The sequence below is a fragment of the Vulpes vulpes genome, chromosome 8 (assembly GCF_048418805.1).
Source record: "Vulpes vulpes isolate BD-2025 chromosome 8, VulVul3, whole genome shotgun sequence".
NCBI classification, from domain to species: domain Eukaryota; kingdom Metazoa; phylum Chordata; class Mammalia; order Carnivora; family Canidae; genus Vulpes; species Vulpes vulpes.
Window position 1 is genome coordinate 78,141,847 of NC_132787.1, and position 20,743 is coordinate 78,162,589.

A 20,743-nucleotide genomic window follows, 5' to 3' on the forward strand; every position below is an offset into this window, starting at 1 on the left:
GATCCCTCCCGGGGCCACGGCCTCCCTCGGGCGGGGCGGGGATGGAGGCTCCTGGGGCAGGGCTGGGGGGTGGGGGGTGGGGAAGTGGGTGCAGGGAGGCTGACACCTGTGAGCCTGCGTGGGTCGGGAGCTCTGGGATCGGGGAACAATCGTGAGCTTTTAAAGGCTGCCCTGCTCAGCCTCAACCGCCACGTCTTTCCGGCTCCCCGTGTCCCTCGCCCCTGAAGCCCCAGAGGGAACCCCTCTCCCCGGGGTCGCTGCAGGCAGCCGCGCCTCCCTGACACCCCTGCGCATTCGTACCCACGGACGCGCGTGCTCCAGGCTGTCTGTGAGTGTGTGTGCACCGGTGTGTCTGGAGGGGCCTCTGCGGGAGGAGGGGAGTGTGTACCCTGTGTGTAAGTTGGTGCTGACTCCGCCAGAACTTCTAGTCCCTCCTCCTCCCTCCCTGATTGCATCATTAGTGCTAATTGAGGGGCTTTCACACGCCAGTGCATTAGCTGTTTGGAGTGAGCTGCCCCCTCCTGGGAGAGATAAGCTCTGCCCCTCCCCATCCCGGCCCTCCACTTCCCCACAGCCCTGGAACTGTCCACCCAGAACCTCTCCCCTTCCTGGGCACCTTCCTGCCTCCCTCCGGTTCTGGACTAAGTAATCTCTCTCCTTCCTGCAGTGTCAGAGATTGGCTGGAGAGGAGTCAGGGAGGTGTCAGAAGGACCCCTCTCTGAGGGGTGTCAGGGAGGGGAGGTTATCCTTGGTGGAGTGGGGGCCTGGAGAGCTCTGGCATTCCTACAGAATACAGAGTCACTGTGATGAGAGAGGGGACAGGAATCTCTGCCTGGTTCTTTTGGACGTGGAAGGACAGAGGAGAGGGCTGAATCTTTGGTATCCAGCCTCCTGTCCCACTGAGGTAGGGGCATCCATCGCTGACTCTTGGGGTTTCCTAAGACGGGAGAGTTGGGGCCCAGTCGAGCTTAGCAAGCATAGGAAAGACAGAATAAGAAAAGCCACAGTTCTCCTGAGATCCTTGGGTTTGGTGGGTTCGGTCTGGTCCTGCCTGTCGCTCTGCCCTGTGCTGGCCCACCTCTGCTGGGTGTGGGGGGAATGGTCTGAGCATATGCCCTCCCCAGCCCTCACACCAGATGTCTTTGTTCTAATTAACTGTGCTGGGAAAACCAACCTGGGTTTGTAAACAGAGCTACTGGCTAAAGTCAACAGGGAGCAGCAGCAAACAGCAAACATTCTCCTCACACAGCCTCCATCCAACCCAGCCCCTGGGGAAGAAGGGGGGCTTGCAGATCATGAGGCCCCCTAGCCCACTGCTGAGTCAGGGAAAGCCTGTCTGCCTCTGTGACCCCAGTATGGCTGGCTGTTCCCTTCCCAGTTCCAGGGGCTCGGCTCCTCTCTCCTGGTGAGGACTGGGGATTCTGGGAGGAACAGAGTTGCCACCCAAGGTAGGCTCTGCCTTTCTTCCAGCAATCTTCTCATATCTCCCCAGCCAAACCTCTGCATCCAGGAGGAAGCCATGGAGTAGGGGGGTGGGGTGGGGGGTGGGAGGTGGGGGGGTGCATATTCCTTCAAGAGCTTTCCTTGGGGCCTACTCTGCTCTACGGTCTCAGAGAAGCTTCTGAGCTAGGATTTGGCATTGTGAGTCTGTAACTTAGAGTTGGTGAATATAACGCGAACATTGTTAAGTGTGTTACACATCAAGTAGGTATTATAATAACATGTTCTGAAATTAGATAATTATTCCTATGATATCTTTGCCAAGCTTCAGTGTTTCTATTATGGTTTGAAAGTTCAGTGCACACAGGGGCCTGAGAAACAGGCACAAATGTACATACAACGCACATGTATAAGCCCACGGAGCAGGAGCTTCACACACACGGGAACAAAGGCGTTTCAGCTCTCTCCTCACACCCACTCTGTCTCCCTCGCCAGCTTTCAGACACACAGACATATACAATCTTTGATGGAAATAGGTTTTTGGCCTCTGAGAAAAAGGGATTGCACTTTTGGACAGATTAGGGTTTCTGAATTGGCAGTTCTTGAGTTCTTAACCAAATTCTGCTTGTTTGCTTTTTTCTCTTTTTTTTCCCTGCCACCCAGGGAGAAGAATCATCATTTCAAAGAATTGAAAAAGACACAAAATACTGCTTCAAGCTTGAGGATCTATAGCCTGCCCACCCGAAGCTGCTGTGGCAGGGTCCCTGGAGGCCCGGCAGGGCCAGCCCCTTCTCAGGCCAGTGTCCAGCTCTGAGCACTGAGTGCCACCTTCACAAGAGAGTCTTCCTCCAACTGTCACTCAAGGCCACAGCAGCCCTCAGATCAGAATATCAGCTAGTGTGAAGGCTCAGTGCTGCAGACACACCACATCTTCCTGCTCCTCCCTGTGCCTGCCACATCCCTACGCAACCCGAAGGCTAACTTGGTTAGCAATCCTTGGGAAGGAAGCAGATGGTTTAGACCCCAAGATGCTAGATTTCTCTGGAAATGTCTTTTAGGTACCTCCTTTCTGCATGTTTTGTCAGGTGGTCCCAGGCTGCCAGGATTGTGATACCGGCCTCTCAGCCTCAGCTCCCTTTTCCCTCCAGCCCAGGTCTTAAACACCTCTTTTGGAGTGGTATGCTCCTGCTAGAAAACTTGGGGGATAAACTGAACCGGACCCTTGGGCCTCCATGTACTGCCCCTGCATGGAGTCAGACCTCCCCAGCTCAGTGCCCTGCTGTGTGTCCGGACTTGCAGTCATCACCTGTGTTTTCCCAGGTTGCCCCCTGCCGCCCCCCCCAGCTCCTCCTTCCAGAAATACTCTCATCTAGCCTCACCGTGTGGTCTTTGCTATCTGGTTCTTCTAGGTCTCTCAGAAAGTAGCAGGTTACACACAACGCTCCTCCAATGGGAGGTACGTGGGTCCCTGGGAGCTTGAAGGTATGTTTTCAGAGTTCTGTGGATTGATTTCCTTTAAAAGGAAATGTACGAAATACATTTGTCTGGTTTTGGAAACCTTGAGGTAGAGTCAAGAGTATGGGGCTTAAGAGTCAGAGAAACCGGGGTTCAAATCCCATTGGCTGAGTTACTTTGCGCAAGGTAGTTAACCTCTGTGTGTCGAGTTTCCTCATTAAGAAAATGGGAGAAATTAATAGTACCTACCACATGAAGTTGTTGAGTGATAATATGCAAAGACATGTAAAGTGCTCAGCACACAGCATAAGCCCTTAAAATTATGTGATCTATTGCTAGTATTCACAGTAATATCAAACAAATAAACATTTGTAAGACAGCTTGGTTGGCTGTAACTCTGCCCAGAGGCAGAAATGACTTGACTTCCATCCTGGTTCCCACTGGTAAAATCTCTCAGTCTCCCAGACTTTCATTGGGCCTGGAATGTTCACTTTTTTCCAAATCAGCAAACCAGCGGTCGGTTGATCAGAAGAAGCCTCCCTGCCTCCCCCACCTCACAGTGAGCTGTGGAGGGAGGACCATGAATCAGGGCCTGACTGATGTCAAAGTGAGTTGAGAGCAGGAGAGGCCTCAGATCTGTCCTCCCTGGGGCAAGAAGCTGGGGGGAAGGATGGATCCAGAAGAGGAGGGGGGAAGGAAAGGGGTGGAGTCAGGCGGCCAGCTCTCCCACCCCCACTTCCCTCAGGTAGGAAGTGAAGCTGACGTTTCCAAAATATAAAAAACAGATGATGAAGGTCAGATTTCCTACACACTGGAGAGCGGGAGCCCCAAGGCAGAGTCCCCAAGAAATGATGTGAGACAGAGATGGGGGCAGAGGGAGAAAGAGAAGCGACAAGATAGAAAACGATGCAGAGTCAGGGAGGCAGAAACAAAAGCCCTGAGTCCTGAGAAAGATAGACAAAGAAAAAGCTGTGACTCAGGAGAGAGCTTTCTACTAATTTCTGGAAAAGAACTTAATTCCTCTGTGTGGGTCCCAAGATGCACACATGAACCATTATGATTCCATGGCCCTGTCAGTGGGTGAGGCCCTCCAGGACCCTACCAACCAAAAGGCTTTGTAGGCTCTCCGAGTTCTCACTGCCCAGGCTGATCTCTCTGTGTTTGGGCCTCTGGATCTGTGGTCCTGAGTGTCCCTCTAGTCTCCCTCCCTGGGCAGGGTTCTTTCTCCATCCACCTGCCAGCTCAGTCTCACCCACCAGCCTAGAGAGATGCTCTATGATGGCTTCTTTTCCCCTTTCCTGGCTGGCTGTGTCCTCCTCCTATGCTGCTTCCTTTGATTGGAGGAACAGGGGTAGGAGAGGGGGAAGACTGAGAAGGCTATTTAGAGCCATTACCTGGGGGGGGGGGGGGGGGGGAGGAGCAAGGGGAAGGCCTTGGTATTGGACCCAGCCCAGAACTAAGACTCTATGAGAGCTGAACCTCAGAGCCTCTGTTCCTGGGGCAGATGGAGAGGCTAGCAGATGAATGGAGAATTGGCCATTGGATCACTGGATGATGGATGGAGTCTGGTAGCAGGGAGTGGTGAAGGCCTTTGTCATTGCACAGGAGAGGAATGGGAATGGAGCGTAGGGGCTGGGTGATTGGATCTAACATATTACCCCTTCTTTGACCAAGCCAAATGCACCCTGAGGGTATATGGGACAACTTTCCTTCTAGGTTGTTGTCAAATAGAAAGAACCTAGAACTTTCTTTTTAGGTTGTTGTCAAATAGGTTGTTGCTTGTTTTTTTCAAGCAACTTCAGGGCTGTGGTTTGGAAAGTGGAGAGAAAAGAGGAAGAAAGAGAGGCTGTTGAGTTGTACATCTGGTTCTGGACCTCGAGAGGGCTGACAGTTCTCTCCCTCTCCCTCCCAGGGGGCTGGCCTACATCAAGGCCCAGGAGGAAGACTGTTCCTTACCATTAAGGAGACCTTGGCCCTGCTTGTGCCCTTAGGAGCTTAGGGTGTTAATTGGGAAGACTCACTCCAAACCATCAGGGACTCATACAAAGGAAGGTCTGGGGTGGCCCTGCAGGAAGGAACTGGATGGAGAACTATCTTGTACTGAAAGCCTGCTGTGCGCCAGTTACTGTCTAGCCTCTTGACGCACACTGTGAGGTCAGTATTATCGCACCTGTTTTATACAGGAGGGAATTGGGGCTCATGAGATTAAGGAATCTGTCAAATGTCACACACATCCTTAAGTGGCAGAACAGACCACCATGAAATGAGCAAGCAGTGGCTGGGGCCCTGATTTGGGTTTTCCTCTCCACTCTTTGTTGGTTTGGGAAAAGAAAATTTCAGTCTGTGTGGAGATGGGAGAGAGGCAAATAAATGCCACCAGTGGGAACCAAGATGGAAGTATATTAAGGTTATCTCTGTCTCCAGGCAACAGAGTTTGGTCATAAAGTTTTATTATTTTATAGTTCAAATTAATACTAATGATAGAGCATGCTTATTAAATGCCTTTCATCATGGTTTGATCCACTTAATGCCTCTAGGAAATAAATACTATCATTATCTCCAATTTTCAAGATGAAAAGATTGACATCCTGAGAGGTTAGGTACCTGGTGGCAGAGATGGGATTTGGACTCAGATGCCTGTGCCGGCAGAGCTTGTGTTCTTCCAGGTTCTGTCCTGCTGCCTGTAGTTTAGTTCATGGGCTGGGCTGGGCTGGGCTGGGCTGGGCTGATCTCAGCTGTGAAAATCCTGAGGTCAGTCTTTCCAAGCCTGGCATTGCCATCTGATGCAGAAGATGGCTGTCTGAGGATATTTGAGCCTTTAAAAGACAGAGGTAGTTTCTGCTGGGGCAAGGGGTGGGAGGGCACAGTGAGGAAAGAAGGAAGGAGATGCAGAAAGAGGTAATAGAAGAGCCCTTCCCGCTCATCCATAGGGAAACCCACAGACTCAGGAGTAGAGGCTAAACCTCTACGATGTGTTTTTCAGAGACCCCATCAGGCCCTGTGAATCATTCCGTCCTTCCCCTTCCCCGCAGGGGAGAAGGAACAAATCACGAGTGATGTTTTTACAAAGGGTTAACGAGACTCTGGGAGTCTGTATGGAATTAAAATAATTATTTGAAAAATCTCAAAAAGCACAAAAAAGGAAGTAAGAATTATACAAAATCCCTCCATTAAAGGAGATTATATATCATAAGATGTGAAAGCCACCTTGCCTGCACCTCCAACCCCACTTGGAGAGGTAACTGCTATGAAGGATGTAGTGAGTAAAAGCTCCCTAAGATGCTCCATGCATTCATCATCTCCCCCACTCCCATCGGCTTCCCCTGGTGACTGTCTCAGTTCTGTACCAGCAGGCTCCAAGACGCCTCGCAGTCTCTCTGCTGCTTCTAAACTCAAATTCAAGTCCTGTGCTTTGAAAAAAAAATGTCTTTTGGATTTGCTCCTTTATTTCCTCATTGCCATCCAGGCTCTTCCTCTCACATCTGTTCTGTTGATTGGGTCCCCTCGAAGTTCCCCTCCCACCTTGAAGCATGTATGGGCACCAGATTCATTCTGCTAAGAACACTGCTTCCAACACATCATTTTCCTGTTCTAAAATCTTTGATGACTCTCCGTCATTTGGAGGGTAATTGAACTTGGCATTTCAAGTCAGTTGCAACCGACTTTTTCTATTCTGGTATCCACAAATACTTCCTGACTCCGTGCTGCAGCCTGGCTGGTTGCTTCACAATCTTAGAGGACATCCTGCAGCTCCTGCCTGACAACACCCTTTCCCAAGCTTGCCCATCCTTCAAGGCCTATCTCAAGGCTTTCTTTTTTTTTTTTTTTACAGCAAGCCTTCCCTGGTTGTTTTAGTTCACATTTATTGCTCCTTCCCCAAATGCCTGAACACAAGGAAGCTATACCTTGTGGTTCAGAGAACCCTGGTTGAGAGAGACCTTGGGTATGACCATAGAATAGGACTTCCCAGCCTGGCTTCTTCTGGAGCCAGAAGATCTCCCAGAGTCTATAAATGTATTGGGGAGGGGGAAGCTATTGTCAATATTTCAGAAAGCCTTTTGAAACTATTTCCTGATAAGTTTGCCCAGTCATAGGAAACATTGACTTTCCTTGCTTGTGGCCAGAACTATATCATGCATTGGGGTTCTTGTCCTGCTGAATGACATTGGTTGTTTATTAAGAACAATGGGGGAGGGACGCCTGGGCGGCTCAGTGGTTGAGTGTCTGCCTTTGGCTCAGAGCATGATCCCACGGTCCTGGGATCAAGTGCCATGCCACATCAGGCTTCCCATGGGGAGCCTGCTTCTCCCTCTGCCTGTGTTTCTGCCTCTCTCTCAGTGTCTCTCATCAATAACTAAAATCTTAAAGAAAAATGGGGGGATATTATGTAAATGTATTGGTAGGTAGACTCTAAAAATCTGGAGTTTGTGGTACAGCAGGATGAAAAAAAAGGAATGTTGATGGTGAAAAAGTTGAAGTCATTGATGTTGCCCAGGCTCCTGACCAAAGGAGGACCTTTCCCTGTCGTTCAAATAGCCAACCACTCCCCACTTCTCGTGAAAGACAAGCTCACTTTCTTACAGGTGGCCAAGACATTATTTGATTGCAGTAAATCTAAACCGTCTTCCTCAGGACAGCCCTTTGAGTATGTGAAGATAGCTTAGAACCTCCACTGGCTTCTTTCTGGTTTCCTGTAGGCCAAAGACAAACTTTCTTCTATGTTCTCTGAGACCCCAAATGCTAGAGCCTTGTCCATTCCTTCACTGTGCCCTGCCTCCCTATCTCTGCTCAGGACTCACTTATCCTCTTCTGCTTTTCATGTGTACCTTGCTGTCTCCTTTCACTTACTGTTCCCTCTGCTTGAAACACTCTTGTCTGGTTGTGATTTCTCTCATTTGTGTCATTTGGTTGAAGTCTGTCTCTTCTGGACTATACAGTCCATGAAAGTGGGGCTTTGTTTGATTTCTGCTCCCAGGATGTCCGCATCACCAAGCACAGTGCCAGGGCCTATGGCAGTTCATTAAATATTGACTAAGAGTGTTATTTTCTATTTCATGAGTGTGTTAGAAACAGAAAACGTGTGCAAAAGCACCACATAAACTATAAACCAGGGTGTATAATTTTGGGAGTGATTACTATTACTGTTTCTTCAGTTACATTTTTTGTTTTGTTTTTTTAAAGGTTTTATTTATTTATTCATAAGAGACACAGAGAGAGAGCGAGAGGCAGAGACACAGGCAGAGGGAGAAGCAGACTCCATGCAGGGAGCCTGATGTGGGACTCAATCCCGGGTCTCCAGGATCAAGCCCTGGGCTGAAGGCGGCGCTAAACCGCTGAGCCACCCAAGGATCCCCTTCAGTTACATTTTTATTTCCTAGATGGGCACAGATGTATACCCATCATGCTGCCTTCCCCTGGCCACTCCCTGGCTTGGTAACAAATGACCTAGTATATAGACTCAGCTGTTTTAACCCCCCTCTGTTTTAATTGGTTGTTTTTTTTTAAGATTTTATTTATTCATGACAGAGAGAGAGAGAGATAGAGAGAGAGAGAGAGAGGCAGAGACACAGGCAGAGGGAGAAGCAGGCTCCATGCAGGGAGCCTGACATGGGACTCGATCCTGGGTCTCCAGGATCATGCCCCGGGCTGAAGGCAGCGCTAAACCTCTGCACCACCGGGGCTGCCCTTAATTGGTTGTTGACTAAAAAAATAATCTGACTAAATGAAGTTCTTTCTTTTTATTTTTTTAAGACTTTATTTTTTATTCTTGAGAGACACAGAGACAGAGACATAGGCAGAGGGAGAAGCAGGGTCCCCACGGGGAACCCAATGCAGGATTCGATCCCAGGACCCTGAGATCATGACCTGAACCAAAGGCATATGCTTAACCACTGAGCTACTCACGTGCCCCACATGAAGTTCCTTCTTAATGTTCAATCTTAGCCCTCCTCTCATCCCTTTCTCCCTTTAATTCTACATTTATTGATCACCTGTTCTGTGCTAGACACCAAACAACCAGGGACACAAAGATGAATGATAGACTGTATGTCCTGAGGTAGTTCTTGACATATTTTTACAGTATGGGGTCTTCTGGGTCTCTCCCCAGATCAGGCTCCTTTGATTGCCTTATCTTGTTTGATAATGCTCTTTTCAAAATGGGGCCCCAGGATCTTTGCACTTACTGTTCACTCTGCCTGGAAATCTCTTCTCTCAGACCTTCCTGTGGTTGGCTTCTTCTCCATCTATGCGAGTCTTGACTCAAATGTCTTATCACAGGCCTCCTCTGAGCACTCTCTATCAAATTACTCTGTTTTGTCCTTAGAGCACTTATTATCTGAAATTATCTTGCTATGTCTGTTATATTTTCTGTTGTAAGTGTATCCCCTCATTAGAATGTAAGCGCCATGAGAGCAAGGGCTTTGTTTTGTTCACTGCTGTATCCTCAAAGCTCCAAGTAGTGGCAGCATATAGTAGGCACTCAGTAAATAATTATGGAAGGAAGGACTGACTGTGATATGCCACTGATCCTCTGTCAACCCAAGCTGAGCCCATCCCCGCCCCCCAGTGATTTGGACAGCATACATCTACTGATGTGCCTGTCCTCTGATTTTATTCAGGGTTATCGGCCTTGTGCCAGAGGCTAAATAACTAATGTCTCCTCATCAGCCGGAAAAAAAAATGTGCTCCTTTTGTCTTAACCAAACCCAGCCTCTTTATTATGAGCCTGGCTTCCAGCTTTCTGCAACTGTGACCAAGACTGCTCCCCAGAATTTACCTGTCTTGTGTCTTATTCCCTCAAGGCTCTACTTTGTGACTTTTAAGGTGACAATCAGTTAATCCAATAACAGAATCCTGCTAATGTGCTAACGGGAAAGGGTGGGAAAAAGGCTCCCAGCTCCCTCCCTTCTGACTCAGGTAACATCTGTGCATTTAACAGGGCCCTTCTGGAGACAATTAAATAAATGCTTTATTGAAACAATAAAATTAATAGGGGTCTCATGGAACTCAATGAAAGGTTTTTAAAAATTAACTTCATTGTTTTTTAAGCTTCAAATTAAGCTTTGCTAGGCAAGGGGTGGGGCAGGACCAAATTATATTAAAGCAGGTCCCTACCCACAGGACCACCCTTGGGGAGTTGAGAGCCTAAGCCTGAGCTTTCCCTGGGGAATGGCCACTGCTGCCATTCTGGGGTCCTGGCTTCGATGGGCTCCCACAGTAAGAGGAGAGGCTTTTCTAGATTGTAGGTCTGGTTCTGTTGCTGGGAGTCTGTGACCTTATACATGGATTAACTCCATGAGATTTGGGTGCCTTAGGTCAGGTATCCCATCAAAGGAAATATCATGATGACATTTGTCATGTAGAATGAATGAAACAATGCACATTGAGAATATTCATTCTGCCAGGAAGTAGGTGGGACATTTGTCTGGTTCTGTATTTCTCTGCATCCAGGTCCATCCACCCTACCATACAGCCTCATAACCCCTGCCAGGCTTTGTAACCTATGTTCACCTGTTTCTCCCTAGGAACCATCTTCAGCCTCAAGAAAAGCCTAAGAAGTCAGAGTTTGTCAAATCAAAACCTGAGGTCAAAGTTTTTGAAAATCCGTGGGTGGTTCTGCTGGTGGGGGCTGTGGAGCAGGTGTGATGTGGGACCAGGGGACATCCTCATGAAGGATTTGCCCAGCGTGGAGGGTGATGGGACCCTGGATGGGGAAATTCTTGTGAAAGATATGGTTCTCTGTCCAGACGGATAGAGTTGGCATAAGACTGTCTTCAGGACTCCTCATTATTCCTATCAAGGTAGCACATTGATTCAAACCATCTGTGGGCTTGTGAGGTCTGATTAGACTTGGCGTTTCCAACCCTGGGCTCCCGACTTACGCCCTATGTGAGTGTGAGGAGCAGGCTGGAGGTGCTGTTGAAGTCCAGGGTGGACCCCGTCTCTGAGGCCCAGATTCCTTGCCCCCAGTGACTCAGGGCACATGCAGCTCCAGGCCCCACCCCTCTCCTGGGCTGCCAACAGGCATTGGGAGGGGTTCTGAGCCCAAAGCCAGCAGGCTTCGGCTTCCAGCTCTGCCCTTAACTAGTTGTGTGACTTAGAGCAAGTTGTTTAGTCTTTCTGTGCCTCAGTTTTTTCATCTGCAAAATGGGGAGAATGATCCCTGCTGTGGTTGTTTTAAGGATCAAATGAGGTGCAAATGTGAATCACTTTGAAGTGCACGAAAAAGGATTGTACAAAAGTTGTTGTTTTCATTAATGGTATTCCCATTGTCAGGGAACAGGGCTGTCTGGCCCTGGAGTTACTTTCAGGTTCAGGACATCTCTGGGCTCTGGAAGGGGGGGATGAAGCTTTTGGGGGTTTTGTTTATTAACTCCTCTGGTCCCACACTTCCCCTAGAGGACTTCTACCCTCTTCCCCCTCCACCACCCTCCTAGTCTCCCAGACTGGAGATCTTAGAGGTGTCTTTGACTCATCCCACTCCTTTATCCTCTTATATCTATTCTGTCAACACATCTTTTTCTTCCTTTGAAACCTATCCCAGACTCACCTTTTCTTTCCTGATCCCACTGCCATCACCTTCGTCTAAGCCATCATTATTGGGTTTCCTCGGGAGCTCCCCAGCTGGCTTCCCTCCTTTGCACTCCTTCCCTCCAAGTCTTCTTGCACAGGGCTGCCAGATTCATCTCCCCAAGGGCCACTTTTTATCGGGCCACTCCCCTGCTCAAGAAAGCTCAATGGCTCCCTAATTATCTCTTCAAGGCCATGCTCCTCTATGTGCTTTCAAAGTCTCCCACTCTGTTACATCTGCACTAGGCACCTGATTTCCCATACTGCCCCACACGCACCCCCTTTTCCAAACAGACTGATTTCCATATTGTCCTCCAAAGAAGTTGTCCTGGTTCCCGCTTCTGTGCTTTTGCATGGGCCCGTTTGCCCTGCTTGGAGCAGGAATCCCTTCCCTTGGAGCTTCTTCTCGCTATCAGTTCTCTCTGTTCTATAGCATCCAGCTCAAGTCCCTAGCCACCACCCCTGAGAGAAGTTTCTTAGGAGGTTGTCTCCTGGGACTATCTCCTCTTTCCATGTGTCCTAAATTCTTCTTGCTTATACTTGGCAGTACTTATTATCTTTTATTTCTTATCCCCCCTGCCTGCTTCCCTTACCTAGATTATAAACTCTTGAAGGGCTGAGACCCTGTCTTGCATGTTTCCCTAACAGCTAATCAAAGGCTGGAGGCCCTGTAAAATCTTGGTTGATTGTGTGGACAAAGAGATCTGCTTTGGTGCATGGAGACGGAGTGTGGAGATTGTCTATTCTAAATAGAGATTTTGTGTCCCCCCCCACTCCTCCCCCACCCCACCCCTGCTCTTCAGACCCCCCCCCCCCAACAATGTCTTCATCCATCAGTAATAAAGCAGGAACAATAGGGGGTTTCTTTCTAATTAAAGGGAGCAGTTAGTGTTTCCACTTCAAAGCCCTGGGAGAGAAGACTTTTGTTCCTCAGGCCTGGGAGCTCTGGGAGTCTGGGTTGGGTGGGGAAGCGGAGCTCCAGGCCCAGCCAAGCATTAAGCTCGTGAACCTGAGATCCCCCCGTTTGCAGGCAGAGAAGCTCAAATTTAAAACAACAACGTAATTTAGTAACTTCAGCTCTGATAAAACAGTTGGGGGGGATTTCTTCTTTCCTAGCGTCTGAAGCCAATGTTATTACAGGTGTGTGTGCTTGTCTCTCCCACACCCTACCCAGCCCCTGTCACTCCCCCACACACAGCACACACATGTGCCACACCACACACTCACACATGTAGAGGACTCACAAAGTGTACATGGCGCTCGCTAAAGGGACACATCTGCTCACCTCTTTTCCCAGGGCACTCCAGCCTGCACTATCCCACACACCCAGTTCCTCTCACACATATTCTCTCTCCACTTCTGAATGCAGAGCAACAAGGCGCTCTAGCTCCAGAGCCATCCACTATCTCTTCAGCTGCAAGTCAGCTTGGCAGAGACAGGTTCCCTTCCTCTGACACACACCTCCCTCCAACATATACTGGCCAAAGACTGATCCTCTATGCTAGCCCCAGACTGAGTCCCACCCTGATAATAAAGTGGCCCATACCTCTGACCATGGACTGAGACCCCAAAGTGGCCACAGAATGTATCCTGATAGTAGACCCAAGAAAGAGTGTGGAATGGGTCCTTGGTCTAACAAATTGTCTCACAAATTTGATTCATTGATGAGAAAGGTGGGAAGAGAGAGTTCTGGCTCAGTTCCACTTGCTGAAACTGCAAAGCCCACCTTGTTCATCTGTTTATCTTGTAGCAGTATAGTGGTAAGCAAGGCCAAATATGGGCCCTGTCCTCAAACATCTCTGTGATAGATCAGCAGCATGGGTTTTGAGATTTTATGATCCTGTGTTCAAGATCCCCCTCCTTGATTTAGTAGCTGGGTCACTTTGGACAAGTTACTTAACCTTTCTAAAACTTGACTTCCTCATAGGTAAATTGGGCATCATGATGATAAAGACCTCTAGGGATGTTAAAAGGATTAAAGGGGGTCATGTATCAAGCACTAACACAGTGCCTGGCACATAGAACATGCTTAATAAATAATGATGGTTAGTTTAGTTGTTACTTATTCTGGTGGGAACATAAACATATATACCTAAAATTTTAAAACAGTGTAAGATCTGTCCTGGTTACATGTACCAGGTGAAGGAGGGGCCCAGAGGAGACTCTGGGTCTGATGAGGATGTCTGGGAAGGCTTTTGGGGGGCTGGGGTTTAGGAGTAGGGTAGAGGCAGCTCTTGGATAGAGGCTACGGGGAGTAGGAGTTTGCTTGACTGACCTGTTGGGGTCAAGGGGAAGAAAAAACAAGCATGTGTCCCTGGGGTGAAGAACGGCATCCCCCTGCAGACCATGCTGGTATATTTTGACTGCCACAGAAAGGTAATATTCCCATGACTCAATCATGCCACTAAACTCATGAAGGTGAGAACAGCCTAAGCATCCAGGAAGGTCTCAAAGGGCATTTGATTTTGATGATGATGGCAGATGGTAATGGTGACAGAATGCTACGATTTGGGTAGAGTGATAACTTGATTTAGAAACGGATGACTGAGGTCTTCTGGCTGCACATCTTCCCTCTGTTCTGACCTGGCCTTCTCATCTTTCCTTTCCTGATCCCAACCCCTTGCCTACTTCCTTCATGCTCTTTTGTCTCTGTGGAGCACAGAGAAGATGCCCTTGTCTTGGCCGCTGGCTCCCCTCATCCTCTGAAAGCCCGTTCATCTTAGGTCTTGTCTGGCTGGACTTGGAGGGGCTGTTTCCGCACACGTGATGCCGCCAGCGTGGGGCATGGCTGCCCTGCTGCGGCCTTGCTTTGCTCCCCTGATTATTTCTCCTTAATTGAGCGTAAAGAATGTGAGGAATGTGGAGTAGACCGCGTGAGGAGGGGCTGCTGCAGCCCCCTCCGGGATCTGGGATTCTGAGCTCTGGATGGGAGAACTGCAGATGGCTGCTGAACCCCACACAATGTGTGATTCCTGGGGTGCCCCCCTCCCCACGGTGGTCAGTCCACTTCTCCAATCTTTGATGCATTTCTTCTCTGCTCTGGGGCTTTCTTCCTTCTCTCTGCACAAAGAATATCATTTCTTTGTAAAACTGGTCATGATCTCCTCTCTTCCCAGGAGCCTGCCTTGACTTATACCTACCTCACATTGATAATCATTATCCATCTATAATTCCAGGTTGAACTCTAGAAGCTACTCACTCTCTGACAGAAGAGGGAAAAGCAACAGCTACTCTGTGGCCTTGTGTGGCCTTGTTTGGCTGCTGGGAATCGTGCATCCGGGCTGTGGGAAACTGTGAGTGCAGGTGTGAAGGCGGCTGCTTTGCCTGTCAGGAAGGCAGCCAGGTGAGTCACAGCTGGAGCGCTTCCTCTGCCACTTTGCTCTGCCCACTCAGAGTCCGGCCTCCTATCCTCTCTGGTGGAATACAACACGTGGAGGGGAAAGCACAGGTCGAAGACTCAGCTCCGAGTGTGTCCTGGTCTAGTCCTGGAGTCTATTCACTGTGTGATGTTAGGTGAATTTATCTTCTCTGAGGCTGTTATGTCATGTTGTAAAAGGATGGTGATATTTCCCCACTTGTAGTGAGGTAAGGATGAAATTTGATGTGCTAAAGCATGTGAAGCACGTAGTAGGACTTCAGGAGGTATTAGTTTGGCCCTTTGGAGGAGACTGGAAGAAAGAGGTGAGTTTTACTAAAAGAGGTTTAGTTTCCTGTGGGAAATGCAGTAGGCCATCCCAAGAGATGAGCAAAGGGACAGGATGACCCTGAGAAATCCGGTAATACGACTTCCACCCAGAGAAGTGCAACAGTTAGCAATCCTGGTGCTGTGGCTCAGGCTCCTTGGGAGAGGACAGTGACAGCTGTCTTCCTCCGGCTCCCCTCCCCTGAGGCCTGACCAGAGGCAGTGTTGATTCTGCAATGAGAGGGGTTCAGGGTATATTTAAAGACAAACTTCCTGCCCAGAAGAGAAGTTCTGTGTTGTGACAGCTAACCTTCCCAGAATAGCTGAGTGTGGGCTGGGCTTATTTTCACAAATAGGACAGGGATTGGGGCTGGCTGGGGGCAGGCCAAACTCACCCAGAGGCAGAGGACCATCAGAGTGGTCCTCCATGGCCTCTTCTCACCTAGACTCTGCTGGCTGCCTTCAGCCTCCCACCTCCTCTGCTCACTGGTAGGAGCTGCCTGGTGTACTCTGAGAGTGGCAAGGCTGAGAATACACTGATTATATTCTGCAACTTCTGGAAAGTTCCTGCTGTTAGCGATTTGCAAACCTCCTGAGATGAAAATTCAGAACAAAGTGGAAAGTAAATGGGCCTCATGAGCGACGGTGTAGAGAGCTTTATCATTGGGGGTGTTTATGAGCAGGGGACCTTGAGGAGGGTCACAGGCCCCTTCATCTTTATGGCGCCCGGAATGCTGGGTATTAGCGGGGCTTAGGACGAAGGCTGACCTGTGGAGCTGACACTGGCATTTCCCTCCATTTCCTGGAGGCAGAGGCATATTACTGCCCTCCCCTCCACGGCAGGAGGTACCTGAGGAGGACTGCAGGGCCACCAGTGGAGAAGGGTGCCAGTGAAGCTGATTCTGTGGCTGGAGGCCCCAGGGGAAGAAGGACAGCAGGAGTTGGCAGAGTGTGTAACAAATCTTGGGTAGATGAAGGTTTCATTTGTAGGAATCTAGTTTCCCCAGGACCAGGCTGAGCCTTTTCATGAAGTCAGACGCTAGACCTCTCCCCTCCTCCCCGTCCTGGAGCCTAGAATGCACAGAATTGTGCACTGTCTCCTCCTCCCACCCCACCCCTGCCCCCATCCCCAGCCCCATCTGTGTCCACATTCCTATTCACAGCCACAGCAGCCCTGGCAGCAGCCATGGCTGAGCCACATCTGGGGCTCTCATGGCCACATCTGCATCCGCCCCTCTCAGAGCCGGTTATTTCTATTCTGACTTTTATCTGCATCTGTGGAATCTGGAGGGGATCTGTGGATGGTGGGTTCCCAGCCCCAGATGCTGTCAGTTTCTAGGGGAGGGCTGGGGAGGACCCCATGTCACTAGGCCCAGAGGAGCTGCTCTGATGGGTTTCAACTGAGGGCATTGGCTCCCACTTCTCTGCAGTCACGGATTCCTGGCTCTTGGGTTCCAGGCAGAGAAAGCTGGGAGCAATCCATTCTGAGCCTCACACCTCCTTCTGCTGGCACTCTCCCTCCCCTGTCCTACTCCATCTCTGCCTCTTGCCCCTCCTCTTCCATGACCTAGTATACTTACTATTGCTACTGATTCCAGGCTATGGTTCCCAAATGACAAATGGGATGGTGGCAGAAGAGGAACAACACTCATGTTGCTTATGAGAGGGAGATAAATGTGGGGCATGAGAGGAGGGAGACCAAGAAGAACTGGGTAAGGTGGTTTCTGGCTATCACAGGGGTCCCTGGACTGGTTCAGAAAGGCTCCAGGTAATGTCAACATGCAACACCAGGGGCAAAGCTTGTGTGGCCAACATGGTCTGTATTTATAGGCCAGGAAGATCCATGAGAGGACTTCTGGCTTCTAAACCAGAGCACCTTGGGCTATTGGCTGGGTCCCCCAGCCAGCCTCCGATCAGGCTTCCTTGTGTCCTGAGTTCCCTGGATGGGTTGTTTTTTCAAGACTGTAGGAGGGTGTGTGTGGCATAATAAGCATTTCTTGATGTGGTCCTTCACGGTTGGATAGACACTGTGGCCAGAAAAACCCTGACACAAGGCCTGACTCAGGAAGGGATAGAGGACTCCAGAGAGCTAGTACCTTTCCTCTGGACTGGCCCAGACTGTGGTGACCTGGAAACTCTGCAGGTCAGTGTCCCCTGATGAGGGGAGGTAGACCTCCTATTGACCTCACTGGCCTCACAAAGGGTTTGGGGTAGAGAAAAGAACTGGAGAGGTCTTGAATGGGACTGTATATGAGAGTATGAGCAAGCCCATCTGGAAGTGTGTGTGTGTGTGTGTGTGTGTGTGAGGAATAAACCACTTTGTTTAGAAGGTTATTATCCCTGTCCTGATTGAGGACTCCCCTCACTGTTCTACAAGGTTCTTCGACCTTGTGACTTAGAATGGCATTTTGCCTGGCATGTTCCCTGGGATGTATCAGAGTATTAGCTGAGCCCAAGTTCTAGTTGGCTAATCAGGAAGTGCACCCCTAAAGTGGTGGGGTAGGGGCTGTGGTGGTGGAGTCCTCAGTGATTCTGCTAGGAGTTCACCAGGTGTAGGGTTCTCCTGGATAAGAAGCCTCTCAATCTTGCTATGATTCTTATGTCACTCTGCGGTGGCTTTCCAGGCTCTGTGACCTCAGAGCCAACTCTCGCTCAGTATTGGAGCAGAGACTCTCATTTGGATCTTGTCTAATACAGTGTGTTTGGGCTTCTACAGAACCATGGCAGTCTCCATGCAGAGAGAGGACATTCCTGTTGAGCCTCCACAGTTACCCCGTGAAATCTTGCTGATGATAGCAGTGAGTCTACCATCATGTTCAGGACTGGTGGCACTTTACTGGATGCCTAGACTGATCTTTCTAAGCCTCAGTTTTCTTATCTGTAAAATGGTAGTAATAGTAATGCTAACTCATAGGGTTCTTATGAATTAAATACAGCAATACATAGAAAAAGCCTGTTACAGTGCCTAGCCCCGTGTAAATGCTTAATGCATGTAACTCTTACTGTTTGTTAACTGCCCCTCCCCCCAGACACTTCTGTGTGGGTCAGGCTTATGATTTACACAGATCAGAGTGAGAATGTGGAGTTGGGGTTACAGTAAGCTTTGGGATAAGGACACATATGTGGGATTAAATGTAGCGATTTTGAACAGTGTTTGGGTTGAGGCTGGTTTGGGATCCCTATGCGGGATAGGTGTTAGGATTGAGTTTGGCGTTAGGACAACATTGGGGATGGAAGTCCCTGGAAAATTTGGGTTGCGGACAGAGTTGTCCTTAAGGAAGTCTTTTTTTTATCAAGACTAGAATGCCTATATGTGCTTAGGAGACACAGCAAGGCTCTCTAAGTCCAGCTTCCTGAGGGGGTGGGTGCCTTGGCCTGTGAAGGCCCAGAGCTTTTCTCAGGGTGACCTCTGCCCCCTCAGGTTCCGTTGGGTGGAGAGAGCAGTGCACAAGGTCGGGGGGCCTTTTGGGGGAACCTGAGGAGATCAAGGCTGGAGAGAATGTAGGGAACTCACTGTGGCCTTCTGGTTAGTTCCATCCCTCCAACACAATAAGCTTTGGTCATCCCACCCCTCACCAATCGCCAAATGCTCACCTGACTGGCCAGGGTTCTTTGGCTTCAGCTCCCTTGCATGTCTCCCATCCCAACCCCCACCTTCCTCTAGCCTCCACCTCTGTGGGGAGGTAGGACACAAAGGCTGGATCTTTCCACCAGCCCCATCCTCCCTCCCTTGCCTTTCTCCCTCCCGGGGCTGGCAGAGGCCAAAGAAAACAGAGCGCTTGCCCCAGCTCACTCTCACTCTCTCCCTCACTTCCTGCTCCGGGAAGATGGTTTACTCCCTCCCCCGCCCTGGCTCGGGACCTGGCCTTGGTGTCAAGTTTCGCCAGAGCTTCCAGAATCAGAGGCCCTGCCTGGGCTCAGGCTGGACCCCTCACCTCTCTCCATGTCACCTCTTTGGCGGTTTTTTCTCCCTCAACCCAGGGCTCTGTGTCCCAATCTCCCTATAGTAAAATTTTGTTCTTCAGGTGGTGGAAGAATCCAGTGGAAGGAAGGTTTTCTAGGGAGTAGGGGGCATGTAGGTTGAGAGTGGGATGGAGTGGGGACAGATGGCTGCTGTGCAGAATGGAACTCTTTGGAATGGGTGAGGGAGTCTTGTGGACACAGGGACTGAACACATGGAATTCCCTTCAGGCCTGCTGACCCAATAAAAATAGAAACAGCTCTTCTTACAGCCCAGTAAGAAAGATGCCCTTGGGCCTGTGCAATGGTGTGGCCCTGGCCAGTGGGCAGCCTTGATGACCTTCCCCAGTGACCTCAGGTTCATTTGTGGCCAGCTCAAGAGACACATCATCTCCCTCAGAACTTCCTGATTTCCAGACCCTACTCAATCAGGTCCAGCTACCCTCCCCAAATTCCCTCAGGGGCTTCTTAGCCTCATTTCCTCTGTTGTGGGTAGAGCTTTATCACAGAGTTCCTCAGCTTCTGAGAGGCCTGTGGGGTTGTGAAGCCCTTGCCCTCTGTCAACCCCATTGAACTACCCTCTTTCTCCAAAGATAGGCCTCTCTTCTGGCCCAAACCATCCTTCGCCCTTTCTTCTTCTTGCTCTCCCCAGGTTCCTGGTCCAGAACTCTGGTTCCCTTCAAGTGACTGCTCAGTGGACTCAGACAGAAGTTAAACATATGGGTTCTGGTGTTGCACTGCCTGAGTCTGAATACGCATTCCGTCACTCACCAGCTGGGAAAGCTTGGGCAAGACACTGGACACCTTATGTGTGAAGTAAGGATAATAACTCTATTGATGGCACAGGGCATAATGTTGTGAGGATTAAACAAGGTAATGCAGGAATGCATGTAAAGGACTTAGTGTAGTGCCTGGTACAGAGCACACATCTGACAGGTGACAGCTCTTCTTATTATCGTATCTTATGATCGCTTATCTGCACCTGAAGGCAATTCCAGAGAGACTGCTGAGGGATGGTAGAAAATGGGGGCATTACTTTCCACAGGACTGGTTGGCAGGTGTCCTGGTTTGCCTGTCTACCACTATGTAATGCCTATTCTGGCATTTAACATCAAGTTAGGTGTTCGGATTTCCTACCATCTCCCTCCCTCTTTCTTTTCTGCACTTAATACTTATGGAGAGCCTACTGTAGGGCACCTGGGCGGCTCAGTTGGTTGAGCATCTGGCTCTTGATTTAGGCTCAGGTCATAATCTCACAGTTGTGGGATCGAGCTCTCCCTCACCCCCATCTCCACACTGAGCTTAGAGACTACTTAAGATTCTCTCTCCCTCTTTCCCCCTGCTCCCTCTACCCAACTTGTGTGCATGGTTGTATGTTTTCTCTCTCTCTCTCTCAAAAAAAAAAAAAAGTCTATTCTGGCCTGATTCTGTGCTAGGCACTAAATATACCATAATAGATAAAGAGCAACAGGCTGAAGTCTGATCTTGGGGATGGGGGAGACAAGCATGTAAACTGGTCAAAGCAATTCTGTACTTCAGGTACTGTGATGGAAGGATGTCCAGATATAGTGGAATGTAAGAGAGCTGAGTTAGGAAAGCTTCAAAGCTGAGGGGTCTGAAGCCGGTTTTCAGGCAGAG

General features: G+C 49.5%; 1 long non-coding RNA gene across 2 annotated transcripts; it reads left to right on the top strand.

Annotated features, from left to right (window-relative positions):
* The first annotated feature begins 99 nt into the window (after positions 1-99).
* Positions 100-20,569, top strand: LOC112916606 (uncharacterized). 2 transcript variants are annotated; one of them, XR_012003155.1, is made up of 4 exons: positions 100-1,448; positions 2,104-2,922; positions 14,640-14,806; positions 19,758-20,569. It is a non-coding gene; the product is annotated as an uncharacterized lncRNA (long non-coding RNA). The 2 variants fall into 2 exon arrangements; XR_003234335.2 differs by lacking the exons at positions 14,640-14,806; positions 19,758-20,569 and having other exon boundaries at positions 100-904; positions 1,250-1,448; positions 2,104-3,248.
* Positions 20,570-20,743: the final 174 nt, after the last annotated feature.